This window comes from Trachemys scripta, chromosome 3 (assembly GCF_013100865.1).
Source record: "Trachemys scripta elegans isolate TJP31775 chromosome 3, CAS_Tse_1.0, whole genome shotgun sequence".
Classification (NCBI taxonomy): Eukaryota; Metazoa; Chordata; order Testudines; family Emydidae; genus Trachemys; species Trachemys scripta.
In genome coordinates, this window is record NC_048300.1 from 37,991,725 (window position 1) to 38,015,499 (window position 23,775).

Genomic DNA, 23,775 nt, shown 5'->3' on the forward strand with positions numbered 1-23,775 from the left:
TACAGAAACTGTTGCTATGACTACAAGCACCAGCCATAAGGCCCCTCCTGAAAAGCAGAGCACAACAAAGCTTTCTTCCCCACCCGCTTTGCTTAAAATTTAACCTGTCAGGAGTGTCAAAGTTCTTTTATTACGTATTTTCCTGTGGTATATGCTGAGAACAGAAGCCACCACAATGCAGTTTGTATGTCATTAGGTTTCTACAGCCATTTAATTGAATAGAGACAAATTAAAACATAACCCTTCAATGGCTTTGTATTGTACTATGCTCTTTAAAATTAAACACATTTGTGGGGATGTCCAAGAGCTATTCAAGTATGTACCCATATGCACAAGGAGGAATCAGTAAGTCAGATATTTATCTGTCGGGGGGGAAAGGAAGGAGACAAATCTTAGGTACATCAAGCTGAGAAGCATGGTTATAAAGCTTTATTACAGCTGGATTTCAGTGGACAGACATTTAAACATGGCAGGACACTGGTCTGGGACAGGAACAATTTATTTTCTGCAGCAGCTTGCTCATCCTCTGGTGCTGACCCTGTTCCTATTAAAGTCGGTACAAACTTTGCCAGATGAGGCCTGGGCCTCGACCTCTTGTTTTGTTTTTCCTCTTTTGAGCACAGTTTTGCTATCGAAAAGTTTCATTACAGAAACGTATGCTGCCTGAGACATGAGTGTAAGGCTGTTTTCTATACACTTCAGCTTTAAGCATAAAAAGTGTTCTCTAACCTGTCTGGAGGATCACGCCCTATGAGTCACCTTAAGGTGGCTGCTGTTACAGAACCACGTGTACTTTGCCTTCAAGATTCTATATTCATTCTCTCAGATCTAAACAAAAATCACTCCAACCAAAAGAAGTGTGTTTGAATAAGAATTTCAGATACGAAGTGCTATTGGGGCTTTGCTGTTGGTCCTTGGAGTTGCCCTCCAGACTGGTGGTGGACTGAGTTGAAGTCCCCCTCCCCCAAACACACTTGATATTCATGTCCCTACACAAACAACAAAGAGTCTGGTGGCACCTTAAAGACTAACAGATTTATTTGGGCATAAGCTTTCGTGAGTAAAAACCTCACTTCTTCGGATGCATAGAGTGAAAGCTACAGATGCAGGCATTATATACAGACACATGGAGAGCAGGGAGTTACTTCACAAGTGGCGAACCAGTGTTGACAAGGCCAATTCAATCAGGGTGGATGTAGTCCACTCCCAATAATAGATGAGGAGGTGTCAATTCCAGGAGAGGAAAAGCTGCTTCTGTAGTGAGCCAGCCACTCCCAATCCCTATTCAAGCCCAGATTAATGGTGTTGAATTTGCAAATGAATTTTAGTTCTGCTGTTTCTCTTTGAAGTCTGTTTCTGAAGTTTTTTTGTTCAATGACAGTGACTTTTAAATCTGTGATAGAATGACCAGGGAGATTGAAGTGTTCACTTACTGGCTTGTGTATGTTACCATTCCTGATGTCCGATTTGTGTCCATTTATTCTTTTGCGGAGGGACTGTCCGGTTTGGCCAATGTACATGGCAGAGGGGCATTGCTGGCACATGATGGCATATATGACATTAGTGGATGTGCAGGTGAATGAGCCCCTGATGGTGTGGCTGATGTGGTTGGGTCCTCTGATGCTGTTGCCAGAGTAGATATGGGGACAGAGTAGGCAACGAGGTTTGCTACAGGGATAGGTTCCTGGGTTGGTGTTTCTGTGGTGTGGTGTGTAGTTGCTGGTGAGTATTTGCTTCAGGTTGGGGGGTTGTCTGTAAGCAAGGACTGGCCTGCCTCCCAAGGTCTGTGAGAGTGAGGGATCATTTTCCAGGATAGGTTGTAGGTCGTGGATAATGCGCTGGAGAGGTTTTAGCTGGGGGCTGTATGTGATGGCCAGTGGTGTTCTGTTATTGTCCTTGTTGGGCCTGTCCTGTAGTAGGTGATTTCTGGGTACCCGTCTTGCTCTGTCAATCTGTTTCCTCACTTCCCCAGGTGGGTATTGTAGTTTTACGAATGCTTGATAAAGATCTTGTAGGTGTTTGTCTCTGTCTGAGGGGTTGGAGCAAATTCGGTTGTATCTTAGGGCTTGGCTGTAGACAATGGATCGTATGATGTGTCTTGGATGGAAGCTGGAGGCATGTAGGTACGTATAGCGGTCAGTAGGTTTCCGGTATAGGGTGGACGCCCCATCATCTCAGGCATTGGTACTCTGACAGCAGGATTATCTGGCTATTTGGACACTCTCCTCAGACCCTATGCTACCAGCACTCCCAGCTATCTTCGAGACACCACCGACTTCCTGAGGAAACTACAGTGCATTGACGTTCTTCCTGAAAACACCATCCTGGCCACCATGGATGTAGAAGCACTTTATACCAATATTCCACATGAGGATGGACTACAAGCTGTCAGGAACAGTATCCCCGATGAGGCCACAGCAAGCCTGGTGGCTGAGCTTTGTGACTTTGTCCTCACCCACAACCACTTCAGATTTGGGGACAACTTATACCTTCAAGTCAGTGGCACTGCTATGGGTACCCGCATGGCCCCACAGTATGCCAACATTTTTATGGCTGACTTAGAACAACGCTTCCTCAGCTCTCGTCCCCTAGTGCCCCTCCTCTACTTGCGCTACATTGATGACATCTTCATCATATGGACCCACGGAAAGGAGGCCCTTGAAGAATTCCACCTGGACTTCAACAATTTCCACCCCACCATCAACCTCAGCCTGGACCAGTCCACACAAGAGATCCACTTCCTGGACACTACAGTACAAATAAGTGATAGTCACATAAACACCACCCTATACCGGAAACCTACTGACCGCTATACGTACCTACATGCCTCCAGCTTCCATCCAAGACATGTCATCGGGGATACTGTTCCTGACAGCTTGTAGTCCATCCTCATGTGGAATATTGGTATAAAGTGCTTCTACATCCATGGTGGCCAGGATGGTGTTTTCAGGAAGAACGTCAATGCACTGTAGTTTCCTCAGGAAGTCGGTGGTGTCTCGAAGATAGCTGGGAGTGCTGGTAGCATAGGGTCTGAGGAGAGTGTCCAAATAGCCAGATAATCCTGCTGTCAGAGTACCAATGCCTGAGATGATGGGGCGTCCACCCTATACCGGAAACCTACTGACCGCTATACGTACCTACATGCCTCCAGCTTCCATCCAAGACACATCATACGATCCATTGTCTACAGCCAAGCCCTAAGATACAACCGAATTTGCTCCAACCCCTCAGACAGAGACAAACACCTACAAGATCTTTATCAAGCATTCGTAAAACTACAATACCCACCTGGGGAAGTGAGGAAACAGATTGACAGAGCAAGACGGGTACCCAGAAATCACCTACTACAGGACAGGCCCAACAAGGACAATAACAGAACACCACTGGCCATCACATACAGCCCCCAGCTAAAACCTCTCCAGCGCATTATCCACGACCTACAACCTATCCTGGAAAATGATCCCTCACTCTCACAGACCTTGGGAGGCAGGCCAGTCCTTGCTTACAGACAACCCCCCAACCTGAAGCAAATACTCACCAGCAACTACACACCACACCACAGAAACACCAACCCAGGAACCTATCCCTGTAGCAAACCTCGTTGCCTACTCTGTCCCCATATCTACTCTGGCAACAGCATCAGAGGACCCAACCACATCAGCCACACCATCAGGGGCTCATTCACCTGCACATCCACTAATGTCATATATGCCATCATGTGCCAGCAATGCCCCTCTGCCATGTACATTGGCCAAACCGGACAGTCCCTCCGCAAAAGAATAAATGGACACAAATCGGACATCAGGAATGGTAACATACACAAGCCAGTAAGTGAACACTTCAATCTCCCTGGTCATTCTATCACAGATTTAAAAGTCACTGTCATTGAACAAAAAAACTTCAGAAACAGACTTCAAAGAGAAACAGCAGAACTAAAATTCATTTGCAAATTCAACACCATTAATCTGGGCTTGAATAGGGATTGGGAGTGGCTGGCTCACTACAGAAGCAGCTTTTCCTCTCCTGGAATTGACACCTCCTCATCTATTATTGGGAGTGGACTACATCCACCCTGATTGAATTGGCCTTGTCAACACTGGTTCGCCACTTGTGAAGTAACTCCCTGCTCTCCATGTGTCTGTATATAATGCCTGCATCTGTAGCTTTCACTCTATGCATCCGAAGAAGTGAGGTTTTTACTCACGAAAGCTTATGCCCAAATAAATCTGTTAGTCTTTAAGGTGCCACCAGACTCTTTGTTGTTTTGGTAGATACAGACTAACACGGTTACCCCCTGATATTTGACAACATGTCCCTACACAGACCTCCAGAGGGTAAGAACTAAATTGTCTCATTTACATCAGTAAATATCTTTTCATTTGTCAGGGATTATTGTGATTAATGTGATTATTAAGAGCAAAGTCATTACTAATGTTTCTGCAGGCAGCCGTGTTGTTCCTTTAGTGATAAGGAAAGAAATTAAGTAATTTGATACAATAGTGTTGGACACCAATTACCTATACTTACCAACTGCTATGGAAAGGGGTGCTCTGAACGTCCAAGAAAGTTTGTGATAAGAACACAGAGACAAAGAGAAAGTTGTATTAGTGTAAAATATGGTGAGCTAATATACTCTGAAGGAGGCTACCAAACACAAGATGTGAACAGAACTGAATGATCAGATCTAAAGTAAACTGATAGAATGTCTGTTTACACTTTTGTCCATGGATGCTAAAAACTGATCCAACTCATTGTTGCAATAGGAAAGTTTCCCACGGGAGTTTGATTACACCCTTAGGAAAAGTCTGTTGAGAATTAATACAAGCAGATTTCCTCACAGTCTGAATGCAAGTGTTATGACTATGTATTTAACAAATGAGAATGATTCGGTGACTTCCTTACTTCTAAATATACAAGCGGTCCCCTGGTCTGATGATATCCAATACCTTTCAGGAAAAAGTGTTTGAGCTTGACAGTATCTGTGTATTGTTTGTCATAAGTTATAATTAAGTGGATTTTGTTCACTGCCTCATTACATCTGCTGAAGGAAAGCAAATGGTTCTCCAAGGTAAAAATATTAACCTAAAGATAAATAGATCTTAAGTGTCTATGTTTGTCAGGTGTAGAAATGAGACTACCATTTGTGGAAAGTCTAGAATAAAACTTCCCCTACCAAACAAGGACACTTCAGAGAGTTGGATTGCATCACAGAACAGGCCATCCAAATAGCCCAAGAGAATCCGCCCCCAACACACCTTTCAACAGGTGTGTGTCCTACACAAGGCTATGCCACTGTGTGGCATACCTCATCTGGTGCATCAAATGGCCTAAACAACAACTATGTGGATGAAGCCTAACAGGCAAATCAGTATGCTTTTGAATGAACTCTCAGGGAAAAAAATAATAATAATAATAAAAAGAGATAGAAACTGCCTATCAGCTGTGGTTAGACACTTTTTTACAAAAGGATCACTCCCTGTCTGACCTCAGTCCTCAGCCTCAAAGCAAACTTGAACACCTTCCAAAAAAAAAAAAAAAAAAAGAAAAAAGCAAGCCTGGGAACTTTCATTCATAACTGATGGATACTAAAAACCATGGACTTAGACACTGTTTTTTTGGCTCATTACAACCATGTGTTACACCCCCACTGCCTAGCAGACCTCCTCCTTTGTCCTATGACTGCCAAGGTATTAAGTACCTACTTCATTTTGAAAGGTCTCCTACATGAGGAAGAGGTCTAGAGAATGTAATTAAGTGTCAAAGCTAAACACAAGGTAGGACAAAAATTGTTAATCGTAAGGAGTTAACATGTAGAAGACCACTTAAAATGAAGTGGACACCGAATACTTCTGCAATCAGAGGACAAAAGTAGGGTTACTAGGCAGCAGAGAGGGTATAATGTTGTAATGAGATTGAAGCCAGGTCTACACTATGAACTTATATTGGTATAACTACCTCATTCAAGGATGTGAAAGAGCCACACCCTGAATGACCCAGGTATACCCCAGAGGTCGATTAACTACACTAATGGGAGAAGCTCTCCCATCAGTATAGTAGGATCTTCACTAAAGCACTACAGCAGCTCAGCTGCACCAGTGCAGACAAGCCCCGTGGAAGAGTTCTGTGAAGCTTGAAAGCTTGTCCCTTCCAAGAAGTTGGTCCAATGATAAATATTACTTTCCCCACCTTGTGTCTCATATCCTGGGACCAACACAGCTACAAGAGTATGGCAAACAAGTCTTAAAGAAGCCTTTCTAAAGAAGTAGTTTTGGTTGGCAACCTGACCACAACCCCAGTCATACATGGCTTTGCCAGAAGATCAGATTGTTGATCAACATGGAGAATTAGGGCCCAGAATCTTTTTGTGAATGATCACATGGCAGTCATGCACATCTGCCATACCAGCCCTTGCCAACTGCAGCACAGCAGTATGAATAACTTTGCAAAATTAAGGAATCTATATTACTTTCTTCCAAGACATTAAAGATTATTAATGAGGCCTACATCCCCATTAGTTCCCCATGAGAGAGGCTTACTTTTAGCAAAAGTATATGGTTATTTGACCCAGATGACTTCCTAGTGGTACAGAAACCAGAGCTGTAATCTTTTAGGCTTCCGTGGAAAAAATTTCTGAGGAATAGAGACCTTAGAAATCATTAGGCTCAAATGAAAGCCTGGCTACAGCTAAAAGCTGTGGACCAGACTATGTAGTACTAACATTTGCATCCATGATCTTCTATGGCAAAGCAAGTTTTGTTTGAAGTGATCAGGAAGAAAGAAAGAAAAAAAAATCCACCTCATAACATTCTGAATTGCAAATTGAAGGTTTGGGGAAGGAAAAACAGCTGAAAGACAGACTGATCCTGACAGTCATTTTCTCAGAGGATCTGGAGACATTGATTTTTATAAAAACAAACACATTGTGCATAGGCCATATATTCCAGAACACTGAGAAAATTAAAGCTGTTTGTTAATGACTGAAAGGTTAAGTAATAAGTTGGCAATGGTGTTTAGACATTTGTGACGTCATGTAAATATTACCTACCACAAGCATTCTCTGTTATTGCCAACTCTGGCTTATGCTGACCCTACTAGAACATCTTCCCTATTTCTTGCCACAGAGGGTAACAGTCAACCATTTCAAGTAATTTCTATTTGCTATAAAAATAAATAAATTAAATAAAAAGGTACAGTGTAAGAGCTATCAGTTTCCAAATGAGTTTGGGGTGGGGGAACCCACAGCAGAACTTCCAATCATTTGGCAGGTTCATTACTGCAAGCTATGTTAACTTTTTAATATTAGTCACGTTGGCAGTGATGAAACCTAAGTCATGTTGTATTGAAGGTCTCTGTTCACAGAACAGATGATTAAATATTTAGATGAGCAATTGTTTTGATTTTGCTATGGCATAATCCTGGGTGCTTCTTGCTAATCACTGTCAACCATCAGTAAGCTCAACAAGAGTGGGGGGGTTACCAGAACCTTGGACCCTAACTAGCTCACTGAATCAAAGCAAAGTATTTCACCACTACAACTCTCAGTTCAAACCAAGCACAAGTTACATTTGTTGGTTTAGAACTTTATCTCCCGTAGAAACCTCTTCATGTAACAATATCACGGTATTTTCCAAACTAGCTGACATGCTTGGCAAGCTTTGCTCAAGAGGTGCCCAGGTCTATAACACAAGGGCATTATGGGTCAGAGAAGATGCCTTGGGAGATAACAGTATATGTGGGGAAACTCACATTGTGAGTAACCATACTGTGCCAGACTTGATAGTGTGCCATCATTCTCCTGCTTTATAAACAGTAAAGCAATTTATTCTGTTCTTTTAAGGGTGGTAGAATAGGTTACTATGGAAGTGAGAGAATGATGTAGTTAAAACTAGTCAGAATTATTTGAAAAATGTAAGAGACAAAGCAATGAAGTCTAATTCCTCCCAAACCCATTTGGTTAAGTCAAAAGATGTAGAATTTCCTCCTGCATAGTATTGCAAAATATCTGCAACATTCACTTCGAACAGCAAATTTGCTCCCTTCTGCAAGGGATAGAACAAAAACGGCTGAAGCCCTGAGGCAAATGAGGTAGGCACACAAAGAAGAAAGGGAACTATATAGTGTAGCCTCCCTTTCCCCAAGCCTTTCACTCCATAACCCCCTGTAGTCCTTCCCTAGGCACAACATGGAAGCTCAGAGCAGAGAAACATACTGCACAGCCTTTCCCCCTCCCCCACCAGCACCACCACAATGATGGTTGTAAATTATGTAAGACCAATCAGTTGGGATTTGGAAGAGCAGATTCCTCTCTCCCCCAGCTACTGGCAGGAAGACAGAGACAGCAATGAGCCACAGGGAAAATGACGCCTCTAGCTTGAGATCAGGGGAGTTAGCCCTGCCATTGCTCAGGGAGCTCAGGCCTCAGAGCAGATGTGTCCATGTTGCACCACTGCCAGTATCAAGGAAGTGATTTGGTTTTTTAAAAGGTTTCACAGCTTTATGTGCAAGTGCTCCCCTCTCCACATTTGTATGCACTTTATGGAGGTGGAGGGACCTTTCCATCTAGCAGAGTTGCATGCCTACTCCTTAGCTTCTCTACCAAGACTATCATTGTGGGTGGCAGAGTGTTGGTAGTGTCGGACATGGACTGACTGCCACTAAGGTTTGTACTGTGCCCATCCAGTCATTACTGGTACATTTTCAGCTGCCTGTTAGATAGCAAGGGCTTCACGCTGGTCTACATGAGGAAGTTATGCCAGTACAAAATATAGCAGAGAAGAAGAGTGTCCATACAGGAGTTATACCAATATAATTAGTGCTTTAAATTCACACCCTACCCTACCCTAAAGTAACTTCCTCATGGAGAGAGGATCTTAGGCCCCAGGCCTGCATTGAGAATGGTGTTAACAAATTTCAGAGTAGCAGCCGTGTTAGTCTGTATCCACAAAAAGAACAGGAGTACTTGTGGCACCTTAGAGACTAACAAATTTAAATTTGTTAGTCTCTAAGGTGCCACAAGTACTCCTGTTCTTTTGGTGTTAACAAACACACTTGTGCCCACAGGGAACCCTACTGACTTCTGCTTTTGGTCTCTCAGGACTTGGTCCCAGAGCAGGAACTGAAATATCTGTTAATTGCCAATGATAAGGAAGCAGACCCAGCAAAAAAATGTTTGCAATAAGAAACCAGCAGCAATTTGAACATGAACAAAGAATGGCATATCTTCGATGGCAGGAACTAAAAGCTAAGGCAGAAGTCGACAAACTTCAGCTCCAACTCAAAAAAAAGAAAGGAACAACAGGAACTGTATCATCCTGAAGAGCTAGCTCCTCTCAACAGCAAAGATGGGGATAGAATCTATCCAGTTTGTAACAATGTTGGTATGTTTGACTAAGCAGTTGTCTGTGTGTGTGTGTGTGTGTGTGTGTGTGTGTGTGTAACCAAATTTATCCCAACACTGCCACCTTTTATGTAAATGCTTTTACTGTAAGCTCATGTAAAGGTAACGCCATGACTTTTACATTCTCTGCACAAGTTAATAGTAAGAGCTTCTTTAGGGCAAATTACAGCTTCTCACATCACTCGTTAAAGCAGATTTTGTCAAAGAGGAAGATTTACCAAATCCGAGTGTGACTATGTAATCTTCTATGAGTTTACTGTCAGCATGCCTTTAGCCAGAATCTAGCTTGAACGGAATGGCCTTAAACATGAAGTTATAGCTGGTGTAAGAAAGTTATTGCCTAAGGATCTTTTAATTGGGGAGGATATTAAAGCTTTGTTCAGTCAGGTTAACCAGTCACAGGAAAGAAGTAATCCTGAACCTGTGTCTATTAGGGGCAAGGATTTACCTATGGAGGGTTTCTCCAAATGTTTGTCTGAGGAAGATGGCTGGTTATCTGTGCCAAGAATCAGTGCTTATGTGGAAGAAATTTCTGAGTGTGTCTGGTATCTCAGAAGTGAATCTGGCATTAGACAGGGCTCAGGGAAATGTTTCTACAGAGCAAATTAAAGTATGTGATCAGGTTAAAGCCCTAATTGAGGAAGGAAAGGGTATAGTCTTGGTAAGTGATGGAGTGTTGGCAAGGTTAGTGTAATGTGGGTGAGTATCCCTATACCTTACCTGTTACCAGTGTGGAGAATTGTGACAGTGAAGGAAATGTTCCTGTGTCTGTGAGGGATAATGACTTGCCCATGAAGGGGGCTACCCCAATCTCCAAGCAGTTGTCTGTGACTAGTCATGTGTGCTGGGACAAAGGAAAAGATATCCCAAGCTGTTTGTCTGTTAAAGTGGAATGTTTCTTCAGCTCTTTTCTGTCTGTAAAAGAGACAGAAGAGGCCTGTCAGCCTACGATGGTTGAAAATGTATCAGTTGACCAACAGTTGATTCTGGCTACAACTAAAGCCCAAGAAGTGGTCCTAAATGTGTGTCTGCTAGGGATCATGACATTGTAACGAAGTTGCATCCAGGTGGTGTCATAACTAGATCCCAGAGACCAGATGATTCTGGTGCTTTTATTTTGCCTGTTGCTAGTGTGTCGCTGGGTAAAGATATGACAACTTTGTCTTCATGCTCTCCTTGCACAAGGAAAGCATGAAGGTGATTTGACTATGTTACGCGCTGATAGTGTGGAAACTTGTAACAAGGAAGAAAATCTTTTGACTATGAAGTCTAGCAGTTTACCTGAAAGGGGATTGTGTCAAAATCCTCCTGATGGGCCAGAGGTTATTCTGGATGCAAGTGAAACTCAGAAGAAGTTTGATGATTTGTCTGTTGTGCCAAAGTTGGTTCTGGACATAAATAAAGCTCAGAAAGAATCTGTTGTGATGCAGGGTAGAATCTGTTGCAGAGCAGAAGGAAAGGAATTTCTTGGTGAAGTCTTGAAAGTCTGTGAAAAGGAATTGTTTCTATTGACTCTTAATGGGCCACTGTTGATCATAAACAGTCGTTTCTGAGGCAACTGTGTTGTTGCCTAATGGCCAAAGTCTTTCAAATGTGTATGAATTCACTAGCCTTGCTTCAGAAAGACCAGTATGGATAGCTTTGAAAAGATTTCAGATTAAACTCCCTAACAATTTTTATTTCAACAGCCCTATAAGCTTAACCAGCTTGTTGGGGAGACAATTTTGTTGGAACATGAATGTCTCCATGTTGATTCTTTAAGTAAGCAGTCTGACTCAGGTGTTGAGGAAAGATTGGGTTACTGGTTTTTCAGAACAGAACAGCCTTATAACTGAACCCACAAGATATTTTGGATAGGACTTGCAGTCTTAGTGGACTTGACTTCTAATTCCATGTGGAAGCAGAGGTTGATAATGGAAGGACAAAAGCACCTTGAGTCTAATGTGCTAGTGAAAATGGATGGTATCTCTTTAAGACAGAGTCCAGCCTTGGAATTGGTAAAGGTTGAGGATCTGAAAACTGGTAAGAGGCTTGTGTCTGTGTTGATGCAAGTTACCTTACTGACTTGGGGAGAAAGACTTGCTGTAGCTGTTAGCAACAAGGACACACTCAGATTTTGACCCTTCGGAACAGGGAGAGGAAAAAAAAGTTTTATACTAATGGAAGCCTCGGGTTAACCCTAAAATACCAAAACCCCAAGGAAGTGGTTAAACTGAAAGCTTATGTTAAGGAAGACACTGAGGTCAAGAAAAAACTACAAAGATTCAAAAGGGACATTGTACATTTGTACAGTTCTTGGCATCAGCAACAAGTTACAATCATTAGCAATAACAGTTTTATCACAAGTGTACATTTACAATTATTTTTGTCGTGCCAAGTCTTGTTTAGACAAATCGTTCTTTAGGTCAGCTTGTTCAATGTGCATGGGCTTTTGGAAAAGCCCTTGAATATGTTAAGAGTGGTACATAACAGAAACCCTTCTGATTATGCTGTTTGGTTCAACAAGAACACACTGTTAAAAAGCCTAATAATGTTGAGGTTTCACAGCTAATGCATAGACACATTTCTAAAACTTTCCACAGCAGAAAAACCACTACAAGCTTGAACTACTGTGCACAAAGGGAAACTGAGGTACAACACCTCACAGCCTTCATGGCTGAATGCCAGAGTAAGTGTTCTCTGAAGAACATTAATGGCTATGTTAAGTCAACACATAGATCAAACCCTGGAATCACTGAAGTGTTTCACAAAGTATGGACTAAGTTTTTAACTTGGCCAAAGCATGCATCAATAATTTGGCATTTCACAGAATTCAATGTAAACACAGCTCATATCAATTGTTGAAAGGTCCTTAAGAGGTATCCAGGAGCTCTAATTTTGCCCTTCCACGACAGTCTCACTTTGGGGGTGACACACATGGCTAGAAAGGGTTAAACATCGTGCAAAATAAATAACCCTCAAAAGACATGTGGGGAGATAATGTTTGTGTATTTACATATGTATGAGTAGGGTCCACAATGTAATCAACAGACCCTGCCTGTGCTGTATTCTGATAATTCAGAGATCGAATGAACATCCTATCATTTAAATGAGTTGTAAACATGGGATATCTTGGTATTCATCTCTTTGAAATGTACTGTGAAGGGTGGAGGAACAAGCAGATGGCCTTATGTTAATTCATATAGCTAAGTACCGGTGATGGACCTCCTTCAAAGTCATCCTAATTACCTTTTGTTCCCTGAGGAACTCCATCTTATCAAAAGACATGAAATTATATAAAAGATCCTTGGGTCCAGAGTCTGTCATCTCAGCTCTGCTTAAGCTTCATCAGGGGAAGTTTGAGTTGCAAGACTGAGGTCCCAGTTATGCTGGTACCCCCTGAATACGAGATTTGGACATTGGACTAAAACCTATGAACTATTTCTAAAAGAACTCTTTGCAACTACAAGGATTGCCATCTCTGCTATGAATCTGCACCTAAATGAACTGAACTCATGTCTGTATGTATATTGATTTTTTAACCATACTCTCATTTTTTAATAAATATTAGTTTAGTTAATAAGAATTGGCTGTAGCATGTATTTGAGTAAGATCTGGAATATTCAATAACCTGGGAGGTAATATGTCTGATCCTTTTGGGACTGATAGACTCTTTTATTTTATATGATGAAAAGATTTACAAAAATTTTTATTATACTTGATTGGGTGCCTGGATGGAGGTCTGAGGCTGGATCACTTTAAGGGAACTGTGTTGTTTGGACTTCTGAGTAAGGTAATAAAGAAGCTGTTTTGTGCTGGTTTGGTGAATCTAAGTATTGCAATAGCCACCAGCTTTTTGGTAATTGTCTGCTCCATTCTTTGCAGTTCACCCTAATTGAGCGACCACAACTGGCTCCCCACTAGGACCCCGGTCACAGACTCCAACACCATTGAGTTCAGTGATGTTCTTCCGGATTTAGAACAGCAAGAGCAGGAACGTTAGCTCACAATTTGGTCAGCTAAACTATTTCTGATTACTAGGTAAGCATGGCCTATTCTAAAGGTCACTGTTAAACAGATTTCTAGGCTCAAGCTTATAGAAAAATAGATCTCTAGCTGTCCATGCTTTAGTGTCAGATTTTGTCAGGCTGCAAAGGAACCTCTAAGACCAAATGATCATAGTGTGAAAGGCCAGAATTTGGTTTATATTATTTGGCTGTAATAGTAGATTCAAAACCAAAAACTAACAGCAAAGTTCTCCCCTTTGGTCAATAGTTTAGGTCTATTGGGTTAAGTTCTGCTGTGCAAGTCTGTAGTAGCTCTGCTGAAATTGGTAAAAAAACATGGTTGCTATCTCTATTGCACATTCTGCATATGGAATTCCTGTTGCATATACAACACTATCTCTGCAACAAGTACATGATGTTTTAGATTTATATACCATCTTTCAATATACGTATTTCCGAACAGCACCCCTCTACGTGGTACAACTGCAGAGGAGTAGGTTAAAAGGAAACTAGGCAAGAGACTCCAGGGCAAATCCCACATCTTTTGAGAAAGATCATAGCTACAGTGTCCTTGTAGAGCAGACGGGACCTTAGTTTTGAAGATCTTATCCAAATAAGCAATTCAGTGGCTCTCTTGCCTATGTACAAAATATAGATGAGAAGTTACTGGGCCAAATTCAAAGACTCTATAATTCCATTGTAGTTACAACATTAAATATAATTTCATTAAATGCTTGTTTTAAAACTGATGCTTCACACTAAAAATCTATTCTAGCAGCTCTGGTATTAAACAGTGATGTTTTAGATGTAAAATTCTCATTCTTTGCAGACATTCTTCACTGGAATCTGAAACAAGTGCCAGTTATAGAAATTAATTTAAAATAGCTATTCTGCCCACAAAAAATTGGCTCACGGAGAAGGGATAGCCTACATACAAGAAAGCACCTGAGCTAGAAAGTCTGAATGCAGAAACTGATTTTTGGAAAAATGATTTATTTATTTTGTGAAAGCCCGCCTCCCCACCACCATCCAAAGACAGGTCACAGGGTAATGCAAATTCGTGTTTATTGCCCACGACTTACTAAAAATAACGAATAATCTTAACCTTAATCATGAGCTACTTTCATAGATTCCATCTCTCCTGGAACTAATGAGATATTCAAGGAAAACGTTACCCATGTGGACAAGATAAACAGCTACAGAAAATAGATCCAAATGCAGAATTAGTCCACCTACCTGTGAAGTCTTGAGAAACCTGATGCGGGTGGTGCAAGATACACCTTAGATATTGGTAGGTGCGTTTTGCTACACAAAACAGGAATGATGTTGAACGTGCCTCTTATAACAAGTGGTCTTTTCCCTCACTTTTGTGCAAAGAGCTCTGTTCACAGTGGAGACGTTTTGGTTTCACTGCAAAGGGGAAGGATGGCATGTGTCTATGCAGGAGATCCAGGACCTTGCAAACCAAGCAGCACAGATCTACAGGAAGTCAGTAAATCTGAGTACTGATGAGAGCTTTGGGAAAAGGAGTGAAGGCCATACAGTATGGTGATTGAGAGTCACTGGTCATATTCCACCATGGAAGGAGAGCATGCAAGAGGAATAGTGTCTACTGTACGCCCCCAGATAGGAGCAGCAGGGGATGCAAAATTACTCTGCGACTGCTATGTGGCATGAAGGGGAAGGATACCTTCCCTCCTGGCTGCCCAAACTGTGGGCTGGGACTAGGATTTGGTTTAAGATGTGGCTAAGAGAAGAAAAGGTAGATTATAAGAGTTCACAGTGTGTGTCATTCTACATGGCAGCGAATCCAGTTCAGAGAATAAGAGACCAGCACAACCTGGTACTTTCTGCAACGATCCTTTGCATTAACTTACATCATCCTCAAGCGCTTTAGAAACTTCCTCTATAGTGATTTCTGTGTCTAGTTCTCCAAGAAAGTAACTAGCAGCTGCCTCCAGTGAACCTAGGAAAGAAAGAGTACAGTCTAGTATTTATTCAGTTCCAGCTGCAGAAATTTCAGGTAGGCAGAATATAATTATCCACAATACAGTTCTACCATGAGACCAAAATAACACTCTGAACAAGAGTGCCATGTGATTTTGTTAAGTGACCACAGGTGATTTCAGTTCCACATCCCATCTGACCTAATACCTTCAGAGAATTGGTAATTCAGCCACCCTTTTCTAGGCCACCTGATTTTTTTTGGTGCGAGATCTCCCATTCAAGGGGTGATCAGGCCCATCCCTGCTGAACTCATGAGCATTGATGTGATCACCACTTGACTTAACATAGCTGCATAAATTGATTCCCTCATTTAAAGAGGAATGAGTTGGCATTATGTTTAAAAGATAGCTCTGTGTTTGTAGCAAAGTTCTGTGGACAAAGCCAGAATTACACTGATTTTAATGCAGCTACTCTAGCTGGTAACCAAGAGCAGGATCTGGCCCAAAGTGTAACCCAAATGGTACCTAGAACTTGATTTTATTTACAGGGTTGCACTTCCCCCTGCCCCGCCCCGAGTCAAGGAGCTGAAAGGTGAGGGGGGGAGGAAGGGAAGAATCCTACCTAAGCACTCTTTTAAAGAGAGTTTGCACTGCAAGACTCCACTGTTGGGAAGTTTTATGGATTTTATGTTCAAGTTGTGCCAGTTTTAAACCAGTGTAATTCTGTTGACTTCTGTAAACCTCTGATTTACAATACTAAGCAGGGAGAATCAGGCTCTATTTTCACATTGCTTTTGAGAGTCTATTTAGGAAGACATTTGGCCTGATTCACTATTGCCCTGCCCCCTGCTGTAGTCATATGTTAGTGCTGTGTGCCTGTAACACCATCAAATCAGAACAATGCTTATATCACTGCTAAATATGGCTGTTGCACACCCACTCAGTCCTTGGTATGTAGCTAGACCTGTCAGTATGCACCGTGCTTTTAAATGTCTAAAGATTATGCTGTCTGCAAGTCTAGCAGCTACCTTGTTCAGGACAGACTATTACAAAGGAGATATCATGCTGATTTTACTTTTATTTTCTTAATGTAAACTAAAAGCCATTTAGGTCTGAAAGTATCTTTATGAGCAAATTTGGTCTCTGCTGAGAGCTTTCTGCCAATTCTGGTGGGGCTTGTAGGCACCTAGCCACTAACAACTGATCTGACACTAGCAACTCATTTCATAGGCCACTGAAGTCAGTCATAACTGAAAGCTGTCACCATACCCTAGATTTAAGCCAGTAATTTGGAAGTGAGAGAGCTCTAATCCATTACCAATTTCCTGAACAGGTCTGATATTACTCTGCATACATGTAGCACCTCTGTTTGAAAAATGCATTATATAATTTGTCTAAATACAGGGAGGTACTTTCTATAATCATTGTACTGAAACCCTGAGCAAGGAGTTAGTGTCCCTACTGTACATTGTATTTGGGCACATGGCTTCCTTTGATCTTAAAGAAAGTAGCCCATGATCCCATTCTCCAAAGGTGCTTGGAAAGTTGGAGAGAATGTTGCAGAGGACACAACATGCAGGAGGTAACTTAGAGCTCAACACACACCATTTTATTTTGAAGACTCACGTTCTAAGAAATCTCTTGAAGTATTAAGATGAACATTTCTATCAGCAGACAGCCTTCCTCTATGCAGCCAAGGAATTGCTCAGAGTTAAACAAATCCTGAAAGTTAGTTTTAGTCCCAGTTTTTAGTGTAATATTTTCTTATTTAGAGGAGTGGTATTTTCCATAGGAAAGCCACAAGTCTGGAGCAATATATAATCATCTTCTAAAATATTTGAAATACAGGTTTTAAAAGCTTGTATTCTGGTTTACTTCTCATCAGCCTGCTATCACCATAAGAAGGGTAACAAACAAAAAGTTAAGAGGAACTAGCCACTGCAAACAGATTTACCACATACAAGATACAGAGTACAATGCTGCCATCTACTGGAGTTTTGCTGTTTGACTGGTCTGTCATTGGAGGTATTTATTGGCTTCAATTTTGATCTTGCAGAAACTAAATTTTAAAGGAGTGATGATTTTTGGAATCATGGCCTCATGCAAAGGACAAACTACAATCATATGCAGTAATTCTGACACATGAATGTTTAAGTTGTTGTGAAGTCCGTATTGGTTAGGATTTGACATTATTTATAACAATGCATGTCTAAATATTAAACATTCTCAGGAAAAAATGGCTCAAAGCATTCCTTCTGCCAGGAATATCTGCAGGAGTGGACCTCAGGATCCTGATTTGTGATGTTTCACCATAATAGGGTAGGTAGCCACCATATAGTGAGCTATGATTTTGCCACCAAACCCCATGGATTCCCCCAGAGGCATATGGATCTCAAGTACTATCTGCAGTAAGGCCCTGTGCTCTGGACACTGCCCCCTGCCCATGTTCCCTGGCACATGCTTTCACTGGGACCCTCCTTAAGTTTTAATAGGACAGATAATGCAGCCTAATACAGATGAGCGAGTGTCAAGATAGCATGCTTGTCCTCTTCCTTTCCCAGCTTCCACCTCATTGGTGGAGGATTTGGCATGTGAGATTCCATACAGCATTATTCAAATAATTAAGCCAACTCTTTCCAGTACTTAAAAAAAAAAAAAAAAAAAAAAGCCACATTCACTTAAGGAAAGTTAAGTCAGTGACCTAAGTAGCCCAGCTATTCCTGTCCTTGCTCCTTTCCCAGATTAACACAAGTATTCGGTCCACTCAAATTGTCTACTCCATAACATGCTACATGTCATTTTTAGGCAATTCTATTAATACAGAGATGGGCTTAAATTATGTTCCCAACCCCACGAATTCTGGATCTAGATTCCAAGTTTTGACTTGGAATTCCATCTAATTTTGGAGATCAATGTTCCTGTTATAGTAGAGATTACAGCCTTTTTCTCACTCAGACTTGACCATAAGATGTTTTGAATATGAGCTGCATTATTATATATTCTTCATCTGTATAAAATTCTCCTCTTCGACTAAGTCAGTGGTGTATGTTGCCAATAAAGCAATTCCTTGACTATAAAGAAAGCAATGTGCCAGTGCTGCACAATTCTTTATCTGTAATGGCAGCCAGCCATGATATCAAAAGTTCAGACCAGTACAAAGAACGCGACAGCTTCATAAAAGTTAGGAAGCCTACATGTGGTCAAGATAAAACAAGAGCCTACAATAGCACTGGGTCTTTAGAAAGAGGAGAGTCAGCAACATTGCAGTGGAGCTCTCTTTTTTTGGAGGGTGTATTTGAATAGAAGAGTTTTAAAGCAAGGGGACCGGACATTGATCTAATTTTCCGCCATTAGCTTCAGTGGAGTTACTCCCAGTTTTACACCAATGCAAGGATGTCAGGATCTGAGTCAGTTTGCCATGTTTGACTTACTATGCAAAAGTCACGCTGATGCTTTACCAGATGAAGTGCCAAGCATCATGGACCTTATTCTCCAGCACCTTGCACTCATCACCGGTGTAAGTGACTGAACAAAGCAAGCACAGGATGGGTGTAAAATGCTACTGGAGGAGTAGCAGTTTACACCTACTTTACATAGGTGCAAGTGCCTTAAGCCAGTGGAGAATCTGGTCCCTCTATATACTTGTACATCAAATTAGGAATGTCACAGAGACACATAGGCTGAAATAGCTGCTTCTATCTAGACATATGAAGGCAAACATTTTACTAACTATCCTGGGGCTAGATTAAATATCAGTTATGCCACTGTTAATCCAGAGTAACTCCAAGTGAGTTATTCTGGATTCATGTTGCATGATTTACATTGATAATGCCTATTTATCACAAGGTTTCCATAATGCTTTATGAACTATGCACCTAATTTCAGGTGCAACAACAACTCCACTAGAATCAGTGGATTTCTAGAGTAAAGCATGCTTATACAAATGGCATTATTCATATGTCACTTTATCTATATCTGTATTTTCAAGCCACCAAGCAAGGTCTTGGTAAACACATTAGCCCCTAATTTCCATTTTTCCCCCCTAAAAAAAAAAAAAGAGTTTAAAGTGTTACAATAAGACTGTCAATTAATCACCATTAACTCAAAACAAATTAACTATTAAAAATTGTAATTAATTGCAGTTTTAATTGCACTAATAGAACACCAATTTAAAGTTATAGTGATTTCAATTATAACAAAATACAAGGTGTACAATGCTCACTTTATATTTATTACAAATATTTTCCATGTAAAAAAAGTATTTTTCAATTCACCTCATACAGGTACTGTATCGTGATCTATTTATGGTGAAAGTACAACTTAGAAATGTAGAATTATTTTTTCCATAACTGCACTCAAACAAAACAATGTAAAACTTGAGACTACAAGTTCGCTCAGTCCTACATCTTGTTCAGCCGATTGCTAAAACAAACTTGTTTGTCTACATATACAGGAGATAATGCTGCCTACATTTACAATATCACCAGAAACTGACAACAGGCATTTACATGGTACTTTTTTAGCAGGTGTTGCAAGATACTTTACATGCAAGATGCGCTAAACATTCATATGCCCCTTCATGATTTGGCCACCATTCCAACGGACATGCTTCCATGCTGATGACGCTCATTTAAAAAAAATGCAATAAATGTATGCCTGAATTCCTTGGGGAAGAGTTGTAGGTCTCCTCCTCCATGCTTTCACCCACATTCTGCCATATATTGTGTGTTATGACAGTCTCAGATGATGACCCATCATATGTTGTTCAATTTAAAGACAAAAATAAAAACCCACACACCACCTTTCTTTGCAGATTTGGCAAAACACAATGTGAGCTTTCTAAAGATAGCTACAGCACTTGACCCAAGGTTTAAGAATCTGAAGTGCCTTCAAAATCTGAGTGTAATAAGGTGTGGAACATGCTGCCAGAAGTCTTAAGAACAACACTCCAATTTGGAAATGACAGAACACAAAACCACCAAAAAAGAAAATCAACCTTCTGTTGGTGGCATCCGACTCAGATGAAGAAAATTTAATATGCGTCAGTCTGCACTGCTTTGGATCATTATTGAACAGAACCCATCATCAACCTGGAAGCAAGTCCTCTGGAATGACATGTAAATACCTTGCAATGCTGGCTAAACAGGTGACGTTCTAAATAAGAAGCGGGAAGCATTATCTCCCATAAATGTAAACAAACTTGTTTGTCCTAGTGACTGGCTGAGCAAGAAGTAGGACTCAATGGACTTGCAGGCCCTAAATTATAGGGGTTTTTTTATTATTATTATTAACATAACTGCACTCAAAAAACAAATGATTGTACTTTCATGATAAAGAGATTGCGCTACAGTACTTGTATGAGGTGAATTGAAAAATAATATGTCTTTTCTTTTTTACAGTGCAAATATTTGTAATCAAATATAAAGTGATCACGGTACGCTTTGTATTCTGTGTTGTAATTGAAATCAATTTGAAAATGTTGAACATCCAAACATATTTATAATAAATGGTATTCCTCTAGTAACAGTGTGATTAAAACTGCTATTAGTTTTTTAAATCATTTGACAGCCCTAGTTAAAAAGCCATTTATTCAGTTAACTGCATCTATGACTATGTGAAGCAAACATTTTGTACTATAATGAAATCTTTATGTAAATACAACTTAGTGTTCATTAAGATTGTGTAGAAGGAAGCTGAAGTTTATCAATATAGCAAAACATGCAAAACCCATTCATGTCAACTGTGGTCAATAGTGCTATTAAGCTGTGGCTAGAACTTGACTCACTTTATGAAGTTGTTTAGTTCACAGAAGCAGGTTCTTTACTACAAGTGCAAAAGGCACGAGGGTACATAACACTGGAGTGAGAAACTCGTACCTTTCCATTTTTGGAATTTAGAATAATTGAAAGACTAGATTTGACTATGCAAGAGACAGGTGCAACTTTTACCTGTCACTTGCAAGACAAATGTCTTGCAGTAGCTGCAGCTGAGCTTGTGATGCTTGAGGCAATGTAATTAGATGTGGTTATTCTTAACTCACTGAAACGTCTTTAGAGAATGCACTGCCAACATGTAAACATAAAGCCAAGTTTTCTGCTTGTTTGAGTGGGGGCAACTCTATGGACATCAGTGGTGTTTTCCCTATTTACATCACCATAAATTAATGCCATTTAAAATGTTGTTACTAGGCATACAACAGAATGTATTGACCAACATTAGATAGAGAACTAAATGCAACATGCTCCCCATCTTGCAGCCTACTGACATTTCTTTAATTTTGTAAAAGAAACAGCTAATGAATATGAACAATTTCAGCTAATTGTTGCTTCAGTTTCATAAGCCTTTTTAGTGAGTACAATAAGTCAGATGTTGCTAATGTTTTATTTCAGCCTCATCCAAACCACAATGTTATTGGAAAGTCTTGGCCTACATTACTTTCCATGTAAACCTTTGAACTATTTACTTTCTTGTATTATTCAGCATCTACATACGCCAGTATTTTGTAGGAATTTCCTCCCCCCCCCCCCCACACACACATTAACTTATAGAGGAAACAAGCCGGTTCTTAAGTTATTCCATTGGAAGCCAACTCCATTGGACTCTTGGGGGGACACTACCAAAATTTCAAGATCTTTATTAAAACAAATGAAAGGATAATCAAAGCTATAAAACACAGAGTCACAAAGTAGTAATACAACTCTATGGTCCTGGGTGGTAACATTAAATAGTCTTTTAGACTAGAAAACTAGCATACTCTCACCCTTCCCTGTAAACCCGGTAGTGGGTGACAGAGGACCAGCCTTGTTTCTGGCATGCCTGATGAATTTGATGGCCCAGGTTCCCCAAGTTGGTAGAGATCAGGTTCGAGTAGCTAAGCTATATCAAAGCTGAGCTAACAGCTTAGCAGAAGATAGGAAGTGACCCATCTACCTGGTTGTTTGCCCTTTCATAAGGTCCTGGCAATGCCCTGGATATTCATATCAGTGCTCAACCTACCATACCCAAATCTTATTTCCTCACCTAGATAAATCTTCAGGTATCACTTATTCTATAGCCTAACATTATTACATATATTCATACGTGTTAATATCAGTTCTCTCATCCCTGAAACCATTACCTTTGGCTTAAATCATGACTTCCATGTTCTGCGGTGTACCTTGTGGGCTGTTGCAGACTCATGGTAAACATTCAGTTCTCTGTTTGGTTCTCCATTCAGTTCCCCAAAGGAGTTACCAATAGGCCATTTATCTATGCCAAAGATTACAAACACTTATGCTAACTTGGTCTAGTTTAGTCATACAGGATACAGGCCTGTAGGTTCCTTGCATTACAGCCAACTATTATGAGTCGTATACACACACACTAGAATTTGGTATAAATAAAACCCTAAGAAAACAATATAATCAAACCAATGAAGAAAACACATTATGCAATATAGCAAGCTAGCAAACTAGCTTCCTGGGCTACTGTGTTGCATTATGCAAGGAACCCACATTGTAGGCAACACAGTATGATGGGGATCATACACCCAAGGAAAACAAAGTTACTCTTTGTACCTTATCTCTACAAATATTGTGTCCTATAGATCTGCCATGCCTTCATCTTCCCTTGTGATGCTCACCCAGGTGAAGTCCTGCTGTATGCTGTACATTTTTTAAAATATACATTTGAACACCTTTACTTGGGCTATTAATCTAAAATTAATGAGTGCATTCCTGCTAAGTGAAGACCCAGGCCACCTTTGGAGGTTACCATTGTGTGGTAATAGTCCAGATTCTGCCAACTTCACTTATGCTTATACCTTGCTCCTTGAATAGTCTTATTAATTGCTAAAAAAAAAAAAAAAAAAAAAAAAAAGATACTACTCAGCATGCATAAGGGTGGCAGAATGTGGCCAGTTGCAGTTAGTGCATGCTCCATTTTCAGTCAAGCACAAGTTTTGGGGTGCCTTAGTTCTGATCTCCACTCCCCAAAACAAACAAACAAAAAAAATGTTTCCTATAGTTTGATCACTTCAAAGTATTTTAAATCAGTAACTAGGTCTCCACCATTAGGAAGCTATCCAACCACTCCTTGCCTTTGGTGTTAGCGGCCAAGATAAAAACTACTAGGTAGCACACTGAAAGCAGAGGGAATGCAAGAGGACAGTATATGTTTCAACATTTAGGTATTTATTTTTTAAAATAAGCTGGGGGGGAGGGTATGATGCATCCAGTCTTACTGCCAACTGTTTGAATGTATCCTACACAGTGAAACATGTAAGGAAATAGTAGTTAAGAATAGAAAGATTGTATTAGGTATCTACCAGACAGGGCTGGCTCCAGGCACCAGCTTAACAAGCAGGTGCTTGGGGTGGCCAAGGGAGAGGGGCGGCACCTGAGGCAATTCGGGGGCGGCAGGTCCCTCACTCCCTCTAGGAGTGAAGGACCTGCCGCTGAACTGCCTC